This window comes from Cupressus sempervirens, chromosome 3 (genome assembly GCF_028749045.1).
Source record: "Cupressus sempervirens isolate cs-2001-9-10 chromosome 3, ASM2874904v1, whole genome shotgun sequence".
In the NCBI taxonomy this organism is placed as follows: Eukaryota; Viridiplantae; Streptophyta; class Pinopsida; order Cupressales; family Cupressaceae; genus Cupressus; species Cupressus sempervirens.
Window position 1 is genome coordinate 586,390,385 of NC_143120.1, and position 19,783 is coordinate 586,410,167.

Here is a 19,783-nt window from a genome sequence, read left to right on the forward strand (position 1 = left end):
TGAACTTAAATGTTTAAATTTTTGTATTTGTTAATTAAAATATAGTTCCGTAAATGTTTATTTAAAAAATTATTATTTTAGATGTTTTGAAATGTATTTAATTTATGTATTTATTACAATGTTGAATGATTAGATTAGATGTAAATTTATTGTTTAAACATGTAATTTTACAAATAAATATAACCTCGACCTAAAACCATATAACCTTGACCTTGTTTAAACTATTTAACCTCGACCTTGTTTTAACTATTTAACCTTGACCTAAAACCATATAACCCCGACCTTGTTTTAACTATAACTTCAACTTAAATTTATTTTTTAAACTATAATCTTGACCTAACCATATAAATAAAACCCTAAACATATTATAAAATACTTAATCACATAACAGCCGGCCAAGGGATCCAAACAAAAAACTTATAGTATTTAAAATGATTTTACTTAAATTGTATTGTACTTTGTTTCATGGATCAAAAATGGATGATTTAAACTATTTTATAAATGTATATTCTTTCAGCCTTTCATACCCTATGACATGTACAGTGGATGATTGTGCATTCTGAATTAATTTGCCAAGTGGCATTCAGAACAAATGTATATAAATTATTTAAATGGATTGAACAAAAGTAGTTAATATGAACTTTCATGTGGACACGTTATTTATTTTACTTTTAGTAGTTTATAATTATTTAAAAATGAAATGTAAATGTGCTCATTAAGGAATGCAATCTCTTATGTTTTTTATAAATGTAAATTATTGTGTGTATGTTATTGTTTGCTTGGTAAAACTTTTGATTAGTTCTTTGGATCCCTTGGCTGGACGTCATTTAGGATTAAAGTTCTATAATGTCAATTTGTATTGAATTTAACTCTAATCATAACCCTTACTATCATCTTAACCTAAGTAATCTTAATTTGCTAAAACCTACACCAGGTAATATATAAATAATTAAATAACTTTCTTATCTTACCTTGAGTACTAATTTTATAAATGTCAAACCCTAAGATTGAAAGGTAACCCTAGCCCTTAACTAATTAATATTATACTTATAAACCAAATTGAATTAAACCATGATCATAAACCTAATTATATATCCCAACTTAAGAGTAGAAACCTTGAATTTAACCTTAAAAATCCTTTCCCCAACCATTAACCAAATTGAACCATTACCCTAGAAGATTGAACCAACTTAATTCAATTTATTAACTCTTGTCCTAATTGAAACCTAAGCATGTAAACCTAATCAAACAGTACAAACCAAATTGAACCCTAATCCTAAAACTAATTAAACATTGATATCAAGGTCTCAAAATGATACAACATAAAAAAATTAGAAGAGATTTGAACAAATCAGGCATCTAATTAAGTAACCCTCCCTGACCATCAAGAGGTGGAGGTGTCCACATTAGTGCGAGTACGAGCCTAGACTAGACCCTTAGATGGGTAGCCTAAATGTTTATTACCTTTGCAGAATGGAAGGCCACATAAAAAAATATTGCCTTATTCTATAAAAAGAAATACCCACCCCCTAGTGATATATATAGTAAGATCTTTTTCCTAATTTTACTATCAATCTTTTTTGTTAGAAGACAATGATAGTTCAAAATGATTTAGAAGATAGGGATAAAATGAGAACCATCATTCCTAGAATGAAGATGCATTATTCCAAGTGATAAACCCATTTCTATCATAAATCAACTCCTCCATCCAAAAAATTAGTAATGAGAAATCCCTACGTCAAGTAATCAATGGAGGGCTCATAAAATTGATCAAGTGATCAACAGAGGGCTTATAAAATCCCTAGGTCAAGTAATCAATTGATCCCTAAGGGGATATAATAATCTCATTAAAAATTAGAGACAGGACACTCCTAAATGTGTATCATACAAAATAATTATTGCCAAGGTCTTAGCCTCTAGACTAGAAGATATCATACCCAAGATCATTAACCCTACACAAAAGTGTTTTGTTAAGGATATTTATGCATATTGGAGAACTTGATAACCTATTGGAAGACTTTGGATTGAGAAACATTTCTAGGATAGAGTGTAGGCATGCTCAAGTAATTGATTATGAAAATGTCTACAAAAAGGTGGAATGGAGTTTCACTATGATGATGTTGCAAGCCCTCCATCCAATATTAAATGTCAAATGGTGTCCTCTCTTATGATTGGTGTCAAGGTTTTAGTAAAGAAATTAATGGGGTTAGATCATAATTTTTAGGACTCTCTAGATCAATTATGAAAGGGTGTCCTCTTGCATCCTCTTTATTTTTTATTGTTGAACATTGACTCATTACATTATCTCCTTAGAGATAACCAGCTGTCTCTAAAAGTTAGAGGATCTACTCTCGAAATAATTAATAAGTATCTAATGTACATAGTTTGTTGATAATATATTTGTATTCTTTTTAAGCTAGAAGAGTGCAACACGAGTCATTTAATGATCAAATTGGACCTCTTTTCTTTGTATCTGGTAGTAAGATTTATGTCTCTACATCTATCTTATTGGGGCTAAATATTGAGTCCCCTACCTTGTGTAGTAAATATGGTATTGGATGGAGATTTCATAATTAAGTGGTTAGGTACCTAGGGATTCCATCTGTAGTAAACCCTAACATATAAATGAAATGTGTCTTTATATCAACAAGAAAATCTTTGGAAAACTCAACAACTAGAACTCTAATTATCTCACTTTGGTTGGTAGAATTCAAGTATGTTAAAAGATTCTCTCCTTAAATATTGGGTGTAAGTTTGTCTTCTTCCTGCTCATTTTATTTAAATCAATTTGGTCTTCCATATAAATCTATTAGGACCATTTCATGGATAGCCAAGGGATTACTTTGGAAATAAAATGGATAGCCAAAGCTTCATAAGGTAATGAATTATGGATTATGATTAGAATTAGGATTATTATACATGGTTAGGGATAGGGTTCACATGTAAATTAGTTCATTACCTGACATGATCTACACTTATAGTTTGCAAGAAGGTTTTCAACTTGGTGCCATACTCTATTTTTGAGATCTTCTGAAATTGCTTTTGTAAGAGATGTTTATCTCAATACTTGTATATGTACATAATATGATGGTGCTTCCCCATACATATATACTCAATATACTTTACACATTATATGAAACTTCTTATATTTTCACCTTTACATCTTTTCCCCCTTTCTAATGTAAATGCCAAAGGTTAATTTTACATGGTTATTCCAAAATGTGACAAGAAGTCAGAACATACCTTTAGAATTAGTGCCATTGTCTTGTCCCAGTTTTCTTGTAACATCTCAAGTGTTTGTGTGTAATGTAATCTAAACTTCTGTTGATAATTCTATCATCTGATCAACAATGGAGAAATTGTTAGCATGTGCTCTATGACATGAGTGTTTTCGACACCTTTCTAGAGAATACTTTTTATTAGCCAACTACTTTTGGTAGAACTAAGCGGATAATAGTTAGGATTCAAACTATAATCATAAATATTTTTTAATCAATTCATAATTCTATCTCTAAGCTTTCATTAGATAATCGTAACCTTAACTCTCGTCTTAGGACCATAATAAATATCCCATACAGGTAAATATAATTGTAACTAAAACCATAATCCTAAGTAAGTTCCCTAACATTAAAGGATCGCAATCATTATAATAATCTTAAGCTTAGCCATCATGAAAACTGTTAACATAATAAAATTGTAAACCATAACCTTGTCATAATCTTAACTTTGTTTCATCCTGAGACATGAACATGTATAATCCATAATGAGTTCATAATTAAAAATTTAGTATTTAATGTTTAATTTGACTTAAGTGTTTAACTTTATTTATAATTTAATTGATATAATTTTAATAAAGATATGCGCATTTATATAGATCTAGTTGATAAATTTTAGATTTAAATTTTATTAAATAGTAATTTTGTCATACATGTATTATGTTGTGATGTATTTTTGATGTGTTTTATGTTTTATGTTGTTTAAATATATATGCAGATTATATTTGATGGACCCACAGTCACCCCCTCCCCCTTCCATACTCCCACCTCTGCCACCTCCATCTCCAGCTCCAGCTCCAGCTCCACCCCCACCCACACCTCCACCACCCATCGTGGATGAGCTCCGCGAGACCATGAGGCATAACTTGAACGACCTCATGAGTGATATAGAGGCTATCCGACGTGAGAGGCACTCCCCCCCCCCCTCACCTACTATGTCTTGAAGATAGCATGCAAGGCGTGGTTGACTCCATTCATCATTTTGATGTAGACATTGATTCATTTAGATCATGGAGGGAAAGCATGTGTTCCTTCTACTCTGATGGCTTATCATATAGAGAGGTTTATAACCTACATATAGGTAAAGGAAATTTTCAACATTATTTTGTAAACCCTAAGACGGGTGAACTAATTAGTGATAAGAAGCCTCACATTTCTATTAGGTGGTGTACACATCCGCGCATAGCAGCACATTTTTGGGAGCGGTGGTGGATGGTATTTGACCATCCACCACATGCTAATCATGAGGTTCCCATGTACTTCCTTAGGAATTTATGGGCTGAGTTTGAGTTGGGTTTGAAACCCAACTATTTTGATATGAAAGCATTTCAAGGGGTTGGTAGAGGGATGCCTCAGGATAGGCTTGGGGCAAAGCTGAGTGACAGAACAAGAAACTGCAAGTGAGCTGAGCCCCTTGTACCTCTTCCTACGTTTGTTGTGCCTGCTCCTCACCATCATCATGCGATTTCATTTTCTTTTACCCATTTGAGTGCCCTTTCGGGCAATTTAGTACAGCAGTGGACGCAGGCGATACATGCTCCTCCACTTGGACATGTTTGTACTAGCTATGAAGGCATATGCATAGGCCCCTAGAGTGATCTTGGTGCAGCACATGATGGCCATTATGCTAAGGGTGCAAATTTTGATGATGATGTATACGCTGCCTGTGGTGATGGTAGTGACGAGATAGACGTGTCATCATTTGTTGACCTCATGCAGCAGGGAGAGCCTGGAGAGAGTCAAGAGCAGCAGGTAAAATTTTAATTTCAATATAAATATAAAGTGCACATAATTATTTACTTTCTACATATATGTGTAATTGTATTAACTATATTAATTTTTACTTTTCAAATAACAGAGGATGGATGACACTATTCCTCCTAGGAGGCAGTATAGTCTTTTTCTGAGACCTACAGATGTTGGCGTCCCTTATACGGTATGCACTTTGAATTACACTGTAAAAATGTACATTCAAATTCAAATTTAATAACATGTGCTCATATGTTCTTTTTATTTGATTTTGTAGGGATTGTTTGCATCTACACATACTGATGTTAGTACAAGTCCTACTCCAGTTACCACTGAGGCACAGCCTCAAATACGTGCGGTATGAACTTTTGACTGAAGACAAATAATTTGTATTATTTTTATGTATGTACATTATTATTAACTTATAATCTAAAAAATTTTGACTAACATGTATATATATTTTATGTGTTTTAATTTTATGAACAAGAGCATGGATATCATACTCATCAATACAGGCCTCGGTATAGTCTATTTTTGACTCCATCTTATGACTATCGTGCTAGCATACCTATAGACACATCTATGACATTGGCTACCACTTAGGTATGATATATACATTATATATACATGTTTAATTTATAGTGTATAAAAAATGTAGTGTACAAATTATGTACTCTGTAATTATATTCATGTATATTTAATTTTGACTAAACGTTTATGTATCCATAATTTTAGGAGTACGTCACCATGAGTGTTGCTGAGAGCACAGGACTTAGCCAGATGGAGGTACCTACATCGTCATTTGAGGTCAGTATTGTTATTTATGTACATAATGTATAGTTCATTATGCTCTAAAATCAAATTAAAAAAATGTATGTATTGTAAATTACAGGACCTCACCACTGCTGCATTTGGTAGTTTTGACAGTGTGCCTCCTCCCGTTACTGAGGGACACCCATCTCATGTGGTATAATTTATTTTATTCTGTAGTGAATATTTAATTTATTTGCAAGCTATATTTTGAGACCCATTTCAATTAAGCAAGTACATGATGAGATGTGCCTCCTGTTACACAGGGTGATACATCTACCTCACAGGGTGTCCGACATGACGAGACGACTCATATTACACATGATGATCCATCTGAGTCCTCTTCATGTGGAGCAAAGAGGACATTTGATCAGATAGATTAGGTCTTGTTGGCACCTATAGATTGTGTTTTTATGATGTATATATATATATATATATAATTTATGATGTATGTACACTTTGTGTTAGGATAGTTAAAACTATATGTTAGACCATGTACTATTTTTTTTATGATTTCTTATCATGCTTGTGTATGTATTACATATATTACTATGTTTCACCATGTTTTAAGTATATTCAAACCATTTTCTTTGTTGTGACATATTTTATTCATGAACATATGACACATTTTGTAAGTATATATGCAAGATGAATAATAATTTTAACTATCTATAGAGCATTATTGGATAAATATCACATCAAATTTATGCATTGAGATAATTCATACAAATAAAATTGACCTACTCGATTAAAAAATGTATTGATAACGTACCTAACAATGTATCATAAGTGATCTTAATGTGTTGTTTGGTAATGTAAGACTCATTATCACCTAATAAGACCTATTATGTGGTAACTTAAACATATGAATACCTATCATAACGTATAACAGACATAATGACTTATTAGGACTCCCATGTCCCCTTAAGACACACATGTATGGATAACATACCTAACAATGTACATCATGTAAGTGATCTTAATGTGTTGCTTGGTAATGAAAGATATAATCAATACAATGAATACAATGAGTAATGATCTTTAAATTATCATGTGCAAGTCACCTGTTTTTAATATTACAATCAATAGTAATTTGAAACTTCAAACAAACATTAATTTAAACATGCTTGAATGTAAAAGTAATAGAACAAAATAGGAGGTCATTACTTAAATTGACAATTAATTTATAATAATTTATCAAGTGCACATACCTTTAACTTTCAAATAGAAGTAAACTCTCATTTTTTAATTAGTTTGTACAACATATTTCACAATATATGTAAGACAATGTCAATGATATATTTATAGTTCACTGAACTCATTTGAAACATAAAATTGGTTGAACGCATCTCTTCAAATGAGGTCCTATAAAATAAAAATGTAAAACAAAAACACACATGTTAATAAACACATAAATTAATATTCAAGGTATTTGAACTATGTAAATATATATATATGTAATTTGTATGTACTTACTATGTGAAATTGCACAAGATGTTGATGTTCGATCCACTTTAACACTTAAATTTGCATAAATTGTAATTGAGACCTGAATAAGACGTATATAAGTTCTCTAAATTGGTATTGACAACACAAACATACATGTAATTAAATTATATAAGTACATATATATAAAAATAATACAATAATGAAAAAACTTACATGTGTTTGATTTAAATGTAGTCATCCCACTGTACCATCTGCATCCTCTCTCTTTTGCAATGCATCTATGATTGTCTTGTGCTCGTCCATTGAAATTGTCCATAATACCTTATTGGCAGGTCTCCCTTTGTACCTTTCTAATTTGATATTTGTTGCCACAACCAAATGAGAATAGTGTAAAATCTTCTTTTCGGTTTGCTAGTCTTCAAATGATGGCAAACCATTTCTTCTTGTTAGGTATCTACGTAGCTAGGTGCCAGCTACAACAACAGACCCGATTGGATACTCAAAACCATCATCGTCCACTTGATGACATGTCATTTTTTTCTTAGGTTCCACACATCTAGCTAGCCAATACTCAGTCTATTCATCATTATCACTAGGTGCAATAACAGCATAAACATGTCCTACAAGATAAGATAAAGTATAGAAACACTTTAATCACTCATGTACATATGCAAATTATATAAATTGAAGCATGAGATCGCAAAAAAATCTAATTAAATTGTGCATACCAGGTTCTATGAGGTCTGAAATACGATCATAGTCTTCTGATGCAAAAGTAACATTCTGGCCTTCATTTACTATATCATCTTCAAAATGCGTGTCAGTAGGTGCTAATGATCTTTGTTTCCAATCTTCAACCCATTCTGTATTCTCACATTCTTCCCATTCACCTGCAAGACAAAATTGACAAAAACAAGCAAGCTCCCTAGTCCATATAGTCCAAGTGTTAGAATCTGAACTCCTAAATGAATGTCATTTAGCTAAACCACTAATTGTATCACAATCATATCTTGAAGGGATATTATTTTCTTCAACTAGGTAGAAGAAACGTTTGATTGTAGAGTTTTGACTTGATCCCGTGTATAAATATTTGTTACACCATTCGACAATCTCATGTGCATTTTTGAATTTAGCTCTTTCCTCAAATTTTAATTTCTCTTTACTAAGGGCTCTCTTCACACATGCACCAGCACCATCATGTTCTCCTTTACCATGTCCAGCCTCAAAAAAAACTCCACACATGTTGGATGCTAGTTTGCTTATGTGTCCTACTCAACCAATAGAACATTCTAGCATTCTTGAATTTTCCTGTACAATTATCTAACCATATCCAATGTTGTGTCATTTGAATTTGTCTCTCTTTTAAATTATCATAAAAGACCTTGAAACAATATTAGATAAACTCAGATGAATGGAGTTTATTATCACTTAAATAAAAATGGTACTCTCTCAATATTTTTCGATCCTCCTTTGCACTATCAGGTGCATGCCTATAAACTATATGAACATAAATTGTTACTTGCACTGAATTGTAATATTGTGGTTGTACCTCTTCTTGCGGTGCAAGCATGTAGTTCTCTGCAAAGTCAACAACTGAAAGTATAGTACCAATTGGAAATGCATTCTTACATATGCGAAATTATCCATCAAGCCATCTAGAATATTGAGAGTTTTTAACATATTTTGTTATGATCACACTCTTAAACTCATCCATAAATGCATGACAACTAACTTTATTTGTAACTAGATCATACCTTCTTCCAAACTTCCCATCCTTTAATGAATATTCAATAGTTTTGAATCTTTTTACCTCAACTAATTGTTGTCCAAAAGTAGTCAAAGCATTTTCATGCAAACATTCATCTAACAAAGAAAGATTGCCGCACATATCACATGTACTAGAAAGACATGCATTGAAAAGAAAGTATTGATCATTAGGCGGCTTACAAAACAAACTTGATATGAAATCTTTTATAGTTTGAGGTGGTATTTTTATATCACATTCTTGCAACATTTCTTTACTATGCATGGTACCACGTATAAATTGAAATACATCATAATGGTAACGAAATTGAATATGAGTTTTACAACAACATGTGATTCTTTCCTTGTTAATCCTTACATACCATGGTTTACACTTTTCAAAAGATCTTTGACTAATGGTAATATTTAATACCTTACCATCTACAAATTTTTTAAACAATTCAGTTTGAGTCATGTCCAAAAGGTATTTAGGATGTGGATCACGTATTTTTGACCCAATTCTCAATTTAAGAACATCTCTTGAATTAGGTGATACTCTTGTATTATCATGCCAAAAAATTTCAATCAAACTTTTGATTTCACTAGTAAGTTTCATATCACATCTCGGGAGTCTACCACTAGAAGTCCATAAAATATTTGCTGGATCACATTCAAAGTTAACCCGTCTCTTTACAGCTCTTTCTAAAGTCTTACGATTCACATTAAGATATCCACTTATGTTGGTAATCAATCTTTTGTCAAATTTTGATTTGTTAACTAAAGCTATTTTTATTGCTCGTCGTGTTGCATTCTTATCTTTAGACCGACTTCTCTTTCCGATAACATCAAAGTCACTAGCAACAGTGGATACAGCTTGTTTTAAAGACTCATTTTTATTCTTGGGTTTTGCATACATTCCCAACCTTCTCATTACTTTTCACATTTTAGACATTTTAATTAGTTGCAACATTAGCTGACATTGAAACCCAAATTTCTTATTATAAAAAAAATGCCTATACAATCTATTAGCATGTGTCCTAATTTGTCTCCATGAAACCAATCCCTCAAGATTATCTAACACATCATTACGAATATGAAAATTATGTTCAGACACTTTACTATCATCCTGACATGTTTGTTCAGTAGTTGGTGTTTCTATGTCTACATTCATGCAATTTTTATTTTCAGACACTTTACTATTTTCACTGTTATTTGGGATTTGAATATCATTTTCAAATTTTTTTGGCATTTCTTTTGGGGCAGGCATTTCAATTGGAGCGCTTTGTGCATGATCGTTTGACAATTGCTTCTCATGAAGAAAATCTAAATTGTTTAAATCGTAACCTGCTTCTAAAAAATCGCCAATTTCATCACGAGAGAAAATTTGAGGGTTTGGAGACACACTTGTATTGAACGCATAATTAGAATGTGCACCTGAATTTTCTTGTATTGGGTTCTCTTCTTTGACTTCTTCATCCATCGTGGTATCTTCAATGTCTTTCTCCTTTGAAACATTGTTCAAGTCTCTAATTCTCTGTCTTCTCTCTCGTTGACGTTGTGCTTCATTCTCTTTATTTGCTGCAATCTCCTCATCTGTCAGAACTCTTGCTTTCTTCTTTCTTCATTGTTTTGATCCCATGTTTGCACTAGTTTTGAATTTGAATCAGTAGCCTGCAAATTGTATAAGAGGACAAGAAAATAGAATAAGCATGACGAAATTCGGTGTTGCAGGTTGAAACTGTTGTTCAATCATTGAAATTGGGTCGGTGGGGCAGCTTTTGGGACCCAACAGGTTCATCAAAAATGGGTACCCGATTTCTTAAAAATCGGGCACCCAATTTTTTAAAACTCGGGTACCCGTTTACAAATCGGGTGCCCAATTTTAAAAAAGTCAGTATAACAATTTAAAGATATCAAGCACCCGATTTTTGAATTACAAATCGGGTGCCTGATTTGTGAGACATGAGCGAGAATTTGGCATGGCTCCCGACTTTTGCATGGGGTTTTGCCTTAGGGAAAGGCATGGCATAGGCTTGGTCCCACCAAGCTATGCCTTTGTACTCCTTTTTTTTCTAAGGCATTTAATCGACAATTTCTGATATTGTCATAATTATTTTATAGTCATTCCTATTGAATTTTTTGACGAGACAAAAACCCATTATAGGTCTTGTTGTTTTGATTTCAAAAAATGTAAATTTTATAGTGTTACTAGTAAATTTCTATTTTTCCATTATTTATTAATCAAAACTAAATGTTAAAAAGTGACATTCACTAAAACTTTAATAACTTTTTTATTTTATAATTTTTCTTAAATTAATTTATATGTCATCAATCTACATACAATTCTTTTGATGTTAAAAAAAAAAAATTTGAAAAAAGTGAGATTTTGATCAAATTATGTGGTCCGTACACGAGAGGTTTTAAAATTTACCTTTATAGCCAATTAATAATTAATAATAAAAAAATTATTCAATAAAAAATTAATAAAAAATAATTTCATCAATCTTAGGTGTATTAGGTAACTCCCTTTAAAAGGATTTGCAAAAATTCATTTATTTGTGTCAAATTATGGTGTCCGTACACGAGCATGGTATGCTCCTGAAACAGGCATTTTGAAAAAGTGGTTTTTAAAGATCCATACCAAAAAAATAATCTATCATATGGGTGCACAAATAAATTACATATTCAAAAACTAGATTCCGAACATTAAAAATTTTATTTCTGGAGTTTTTTAATATTCAATCTCTAAATACCTCAAATTTTGACATCAATTAACAAAAAATTTCAAAAACAGGAAAAACACTTCCACTTTTTGGCCAAAAGTGAGACCCAACTTCTTGCATTGACCCACATCTATGTGCTTTGTATGAGCATGATACATTGGATTTTTAGCCAAACATATTGCACTTTAACTATCACATTCGATCTATACTTGTTTGCATTGGAAGCCAACATTGGAACACAATCTCTCTAACCATACTACCTCTTTAAGAGCATGTGTTGCAGCCATGTACTTTGCTTCAGTAGTGAATAGTGTGATTGTAGGTTGTCGTTTGCTCATCCAACTAATTTCTCCTCCAAACAAAGTAGAAACATAGCCACTTGTGGATCTTATGCAATCTAGATCACTAGAAAAATATGAATCAACAAAGCCCTATAAATAAATCACCTTATTTATATCATTAGATCCATGATAAAATATACAACAACTAGAAGTTTCATATAAATATCTAAAAACCCTTTTCACATAAGTCTAATGTTCTCTACCAAGATTTGACATAAATCTCCTAAGAACTCCCACTACTTGGCAAATATCTGGTTTTGTACAAACCATAACATACATGAGGCTTCCTACAACACTAGCATATGGAACTTTATACATCTCTTCAATTTCATCATCATTTTTAGGACATTATTCTAGAGATAGCTTAGTACCAACAGGAAAAGGAATACAAACTGGTTTACAATCATGCATCAAAAATCTATGTAAAATAGTGTTAATATACTTCTTTTCACTTAGCCATATTTTTTTGCTAACATGATCTCTATTAATTTCCATGCCCAAGATATATATTGCAGCCCCTAAAGCTTTCATATCAAAAGAACCAGATAGATGACTTTTAAGTTCTCTAATCATTCCTTTATTGTTTCCAACAAGTAACATGTCATCAACATAAAGGAAAATGATTAGTAATTGATCATTATTTACTTTGACATAAACACAATGATCTTGCTTACTTCTAATAAAGTCACGATTCAATGCAAAAGCATCAAATTTCTAATACCACATCCTTGGTGACTACTTCAAACCATACAAAGACCTCTTTAACCTGCAAACCAAATTTTCTTTTCCTTTCATAATAATTTTTTTTAGGTTTTTTCATAAATATTTCCTCATCGAGATCCTCATGTAAGAAGGCAGGTTTAACATCCATTTTCTCTACTTCTAAATCAAAGGTTGCAACATTAGATAAAAGGAATCTGATAGAGGTTAGTTTAGCTACATGAGGAAAAATCTGACCAAAATCTAGTCCCTCAACTTGTGAGTATTCTTTTGCTACCAACATTGCTTTGTACCATTTCAACTTATCATCTGCTCTAAATTTCTTCAAGTAAATACCCATTTACATCTAATGGATTTTCTCCCATTAGGCAACTCAACTAGATCCCATGTGTCACATTTGTCTAAAGTTTTTATTCAATCTTTCAATGCTTCTAACCAAGACTCGTGTTCATTTGAAGATAAAGCCTCTTTTACAGATCTAGGTTCATAGCCATCACAAGATAAAGAAAAAACACAACAAAAATCAAATGGACTATATCCATACCTATCAATCAATTTACATTGTCTACTGGATCTTCTTAAAAGTGTAACAAGTTGCTCAGACTATTCATCTTTAGATTTATCTTCCAATTCTTCTTCTCCACTTTCATATTCACTTAGTTGCTCTGTATGTACATCTTCATGAGGTTATTGTATCTGTGCATCTTTTTGTGGTTCAACCTTTATATCAAAATGTACACTTTTGTTAGACTTTACCTGAGAATGTTCATCATTGTTAAATTCCTTTAACTCCCTAAAAATTACATCCTTACAATATGTTACATTTATATTTTTCTTTAGCCTTAACGTCAAACATTTAAGTCGTGGGAGTTCCCAAGTTGAAGTTGAAGTTGAACGTTCGGGTCAGTTCAACTTCAAGTTCAATGATTTCATAATATACTTTTGAGTGTCGAAGTTGAAGTTGAATCTTCTAGCAAGTTCAACTTCAACTTCAAGTTCTGTCATTAGCACAAAATGTTAAAATCAGGCCAGTCATTCTCCTATTCGTCAGTGTTCCTACTCACATATGGGGAGGTTGAAGTTGAAGTTGAAGTTTTGTGTCAATTCAACTTCAACTTCAAGTTCATGTTGGAGTCAGTGCAAAGTGCAGTGTTAGTTCAAAGTTTCAGTTTCAGCCCTGGTAGTCAAAAGTTCGAGAATCATTATGATTCAATCAAGATTGGGAGCTTCAAAATTGTATTTGAAATGGTGAAGCCTAAAAGGAATCCACCATTCTTAAGTACAAATCTCATGGACAGTTTCAAGTATGCAGTTCACAGATCAAAGGCTCAAATTCATCAGTTTGAATTTGTGGCTCAAGTTTAAAATCAAGCTTAGATCCTATTTCAAGCTTCAAATTCCAAGATCCAAGGTTAGAAGGTGGAGGTGGATAACGAGATGTATAGTAAGTAAATTCCAACATTAGATTCAAGTGCAGGTATTGGTGTACATATTGTTGTCAGTTTTAATACAGCTTGTAACTACAGATTTTTGTCTGCATTAAAATAATAGTCACAATCCGAGGAGCATAACTTTTTATCCCACGGTCGGATTTTTCTCAATTTTTGATATGTTGTAGAAAATCAAGTTTTCTAAATCTTCACTGAAGCGATTTTCAAAATTTGGTCAAATTCAAAAGTTATGATGGACTGTATGCGGGTCTGTCAACATACCAGCAAATGCAAAATGTTCTATAGTTAGAAAAATAGTCATGTTGCGGGGCCCACAGATTTTAATCCAATTGTTGGATTGAGCTGAATTTCGGATATGTTTGAGGAAACCTAGTTATCTAAATTCCCTCTAAGCTGTTTTCCAAAATTCACAACAGATCAAAAGTAATGACTGTTACAAGATCATGACAGTAACCTGTAACCAGCATACGCCACTTGTCCAACATGCACATGCAATTCATTTTTGTAGTAATAGGTGTCCATAAGAGGAGTTTGGACGAATGTAATAAATATCATAATGTTTATTAAACATTATGTTTATCTTTTTTGATACATCACTCTTACTCAATAATGGACGGTGGAATATGAAAGGTTGGGAGCAGTTTCAAGAAACACTTATTCAAACTAAAAAAGAATCGACAGAAGGAGAAGATAAATAGTATAGAGAATAATAAGAGAAGGGTTCTTCTTCTTTTGGGGAGGAGTTCTATAGCTACTGCTACAGGGAGAAGAGATTTCTATTTTTTGTAACAGAGGAAGCAGTTTCATTTTATGCAGATTGACCGTGATAAGGGGATTGAACAGTACTATTATTGTTTTATCATGTCTCTGAAATAAAGAGGGACATAAGTGTGTTAGATTTTACAATCATATACATTTGTGTTTCTGATCTGAAAGGATTTTGGAGTCCTTGTATTTCTGTTTTAGATGCAGTTCTTTATTACTATGTCTAATGTGATATGTGTAGTCTTGTGGTTATGTATTCACATTTTTGCATAAAGATGTTTACAGCTTTCTCAATTTTCTCTGTAATATGGAAACATAGTAGATAGTCCTGTGGTTGTTTACTAGTTTTTCATTCATTTATAGTTTAGTAATCTATTGATCGCATTTATTCCATATTGATGGATGAATGTCTGAAAAACCCTTCATGTCTTTAGGTTAAAGACATAGCCAGATATCACATTCATTGAATATCTTTTATGAGGGAGTTGTACCTCTCAATTCAGAGGAAGATTATCAATAAAATGATAATCTATCCAATCGTTAGTGCATTTTGTTCTTCTTTTGAAACATATTGAGTCATTGTTTGCATTTCTATTCGAAGGACAAAACTGTTTACTAACACAATATATCATTTTCATTTCCATTGGGTCCCAAAGCTTATAACCCTTAATGTTTTCACCATGACCAACAAAAATACACTTGTTAGCTTTGAAATCAAGCTCAGAACATTTTTCTTTAGGAATGTGAACATAAGCCTAACTACCAAAAACTTGAATATGAGAAATCGATGGCCATTTACTTGTCCATACCTTATAGGGAGTCTTATCAATGAGAGCAGAAATAGGTGACCTATTAACAAGATAACAAGTATTGTGAACTACTTCAATCCAAAAAAAATGTTCAAGCTTTGCACTACTCAACGTGCTTCTAGCTCTATCCATTAATGTTCTATTCATTCTCTATGCCACTCCATTTTGTTTTCGGGTATAAGGAGTTGTCTTTTTGTCTAACAATTCCTACATTCTTACAATAATCATCAAAGACTTTAGAGCAATATTCACCACCATTATCTATTCTCAACACCTTTATTGTTCTATTTGTTTGTTTCTCAACAAGTGTTTTAATATAACAAGATAAAACATACAGTGAAAAATATGCTAATATTTATGGCAGCCAAATAAAATCAATTAACTCAAAGATGAATGACAAAGTAAATGCAAACCATAACTCAAGAATTTACGTGGAGAAACACATCTGGCTAAAAATTCCACCCCTAAAGCTCCAACACTTTATTGCTTCACAATTTGTGAATTGCATTGTTACATTCTCTTCAACTTCAAGCACTCATTATATAGGCATGAGAGAAACTATGAATCATTTTAAAGAATGATTTCTCACTTTAATAAGATAAAATAAGGTGTCTTATCTTCTCCATTGTCATAGTGGCTTGCCCACTATCAATAAAATAAGGTGTCTTATCTTCTCCATTGTCATAGTGGCTTCCCCACTTTCAATATGATAATATGATAAGGTCTCTTATCTTCGTAAACTGTCATAGTCATAGTAGCATAGTGGCTTGCTGATGTAACACACTCGGTTCTAAATCTTCAAAACCGCATACTTCACTAATCTTCATGATTAGACACCAGATTTGTCTCACTAAGACGATTTGGAATGTTGGTATTTCCATTCCAAGCTCAGACCCGATACATTATAACTAAACTCTCCTCACATCAAGTTTCTTACATATGAACCCACATGTATCCAAAGCTCGTAAAGACAATAAACAGAAAACCCAAGATGCGAACATTTCTCTCATCGAGATGATTGACAAAGCCGCCGACTTTTCATTCTAAACACTAACGGCTTGAAACAAAAAACAATCTTATCGGGCTTCTTCTTGCAAATCAAACTGCTTCCATAGCTACTAACCCGAGCTCTGTTGATGGACGCACACCATAGTCATCTGATAAATCTTGATAACGCCCATTACTTTTGATATTCGCGTGCAAAATGCAATCTTCTTCCCTACCATTCTCAATTAACAAGCCACCTGCGGCTTTGATGCATGCCGCCACCTTCTACTATCCTGTTAATGGGTTTGTTACATATCGGATTTCCCTCTATCAAAACCCGATTTCTCCTTGCTGTTGACCTTCTTTTGGGCGGGAACCGGCTTAAATAATGAAGCATCCTTTACACATATACCGCGCTATACAAAGGTGGCGAGTTATGAATCAATGGTTATTGGTTTGACACAGGTATCAAAGAGTGATAATAAGCAGCTATTCCAACCAGCCCTACTGACATCCTATGACATGGTCTTCGACACCATTCAACCCCTACAAAATACTTTCCTTCTTGTTTTGTATCGGGTTCATACCCGATTCTTTTTATTCCATTATCCAGCTAAAACAGAGAAGCCATCACCTTCTTCATCATAGATATAACTTGAAACAAATCACAGTCATTCTAAAACATGGAAATCTATCCCTTTGCTAAGTTCCGGGGCTCAGCTCGCAACCGCAGCATGCACACGGCTGCTTTCAAGAAACCGTTATCACATTATTGATAGAGAGAGGAATTAAAAGGGATTAACAAAAACCACTCGAAAGAATTCCAATATATTAAACTTTGATTGCATACACCATATCAATGGCTGTCTGGCTGATTGCCCACTATCAATGATATAAGGAGTATTGTCATAGTGGTTTTCCCACTATCAATAGGATAAGATGTAGTGTCATACTGGCTTTCCCACTATCAATAAGATAAGGTGTCTTATCTTTTCCATTGTCATATTGGCTTGTCCACTATCAATAAGATGAGACATCTTATCTTTTCGTTTTTTTATGCTTTCATTATTTGTCCATTTTTATCTTATCTTATCTTTACAAGTTGTTACAATGACAACTACAAAAAATAATAAGAATAAATTACAAATAGCAGCAAGGTGGAGACATATTATTAACATTATTGACATGTATTTCAAATTAAGAGAGGTTTTAAAGCATAACTAGCACATTGTATGCAAAGACGTATAGGGAAGAGCAAGCAAGGTAGAACAACTGTGCTTTGGCTTCTATTGAATGCATTTCTTTTGTTGCTGTTAGTTCGCATGAGAGATGTAGTATTCTACAAGTTGAGCCATCATTCTATCATTTTTCCTTCCAAATTGACATAGTTGGTTGATCTTGTATGCAATTGTAGGTGCTTAATCAATAGTGCTCTTCATGTTGTCTCAATTTAAGTGTATCGTTGCTAAAGCAGAGCTGCACACTCCATCCTTGATAGAGTTGGAAGAAGTGTATAGTTTTGCCAACAAGAAGCCCCTCTAGAGGCGATGTGAATCCCTTATTTGTCTAAATTGTTGGACAGCCAACCATTCTGACAACTTTGACAATTATTTGTTCTTACTTGCATATAGTATGTTTTGTCACTAATTCTATAAAAAATACCCATTAAATTGAGTTGCATGGTGACATGGTTGATCAATATTTATGGGTAACTATGATATACTATTGTTTCAATTTGGGAGTCAATAGTATAAAATGCTATGCAAGAAATTTGATATCACTCATTATTGCTAGCGCTCACCTCTACGTGAATCCCATTTTAACAATGTTGATATGGGAACATGCTTTTCCAATCCCATTTTAACAATGTCGATTTCGCAAGATGTTTTTCCATCATTATAACAAAGTCACTGGGGCCTAAAATGTTCTTGAACGATCCAATGATGTTTACCTAAAATCTTTCAAAATTTCAAACTTTGGAAAAAGTTTATAAAGTTTAGTTTTGCATGGCTTTAAAAAATTTAGGTCTCATATTTGCCCTAAAACTATTTTAAAAAGTTTTCAAAAAAGCTACAAACTATAGAAAATGATGAAAATTTATTTGCAACTACCTTGGAGAGAAGGTCTATGGGGTCCATGAAAAATGGTTGTGTATTTGATAATTTAAATGAAACATGTTATTTTGTTTACTTATTTTGTAGCTTAAAATTTTGAGATAGTGGCATTGTTGACCACATACCTAATGAGTTTACATGATTGTGAAAATGAAATGAAAGATATGTGTTGCCAAAATATGTATTATCTTTAATTTTGACAACATTGTTGAGACACATTTCAAGCCAGGTATTTGTTCAAAATTAAAACTGACACGACACTCATCCAATGACTTCATAACTAAACAAACATGCTCTATGGATGAGTTTTACTAGTGTGTTTATTTGGAAAGTATGGGGTGGAAACAAGTTTCACCACCCATAGTTTGGAAAGCATCTATTATTCTAGGTTCTTTCAATACCTTATAAAGTTGTTGGTTGTTCATCTTAATTAATGTTATCAAATATATTTTGGTTAAAGAGTTTTAGAAGTGGAAGTGGAAATGGTTTCTTATAAAGGAAACTAAATTAGTTGTTTTTTAGATGGTTACTAGCAGTCATTATAGTACTTATAGATGCTTACTACATTATAAGAATTGACTTGTTTATAGTTGATGTTCTATGAATTGATTTTGTCGATTTACTAAACATGACATCAAATGGTTTCAACAAAAAGGAATTGAGGTAATAATGTACAACATATGATTCTATAGGTGTCCACATTGCACCTTCTAGTACAAGTGCTAGTTTTTAACTATGTGCTAAAATTCCATCACCTAGAATGAGTATGTTGTTGGATTGATAGAATGAACTCTAGAACAATAGGGAGACCAAAGACAAAATAAAATTGACTTTAAGATCAATGTTA

At 32.6% G+C, this 19,783-nt stretch overlaps 1 long non-coding RNA gene across 1 annotated transcript; it reads left to right on the forward strand.

Moving 5' to 3' along the window:
- Window positions 1-18,007: 18,007 nt before the first annotated feature.
- LOC149568031 (uncharacterized) lies at window positions 18,008-18,508 on the forward strand. Its single transcript, XR_016361651.1, has 2 exons — window positions 18,008-18,085; window positions 18,237-18,508. It is a non-coding gene; the product is annotated as an uncharacterized LOC149568031 (long non-coding RNA).
- Window positions 18,509-19,783: the final 1,275 nt, after the last annotated feature.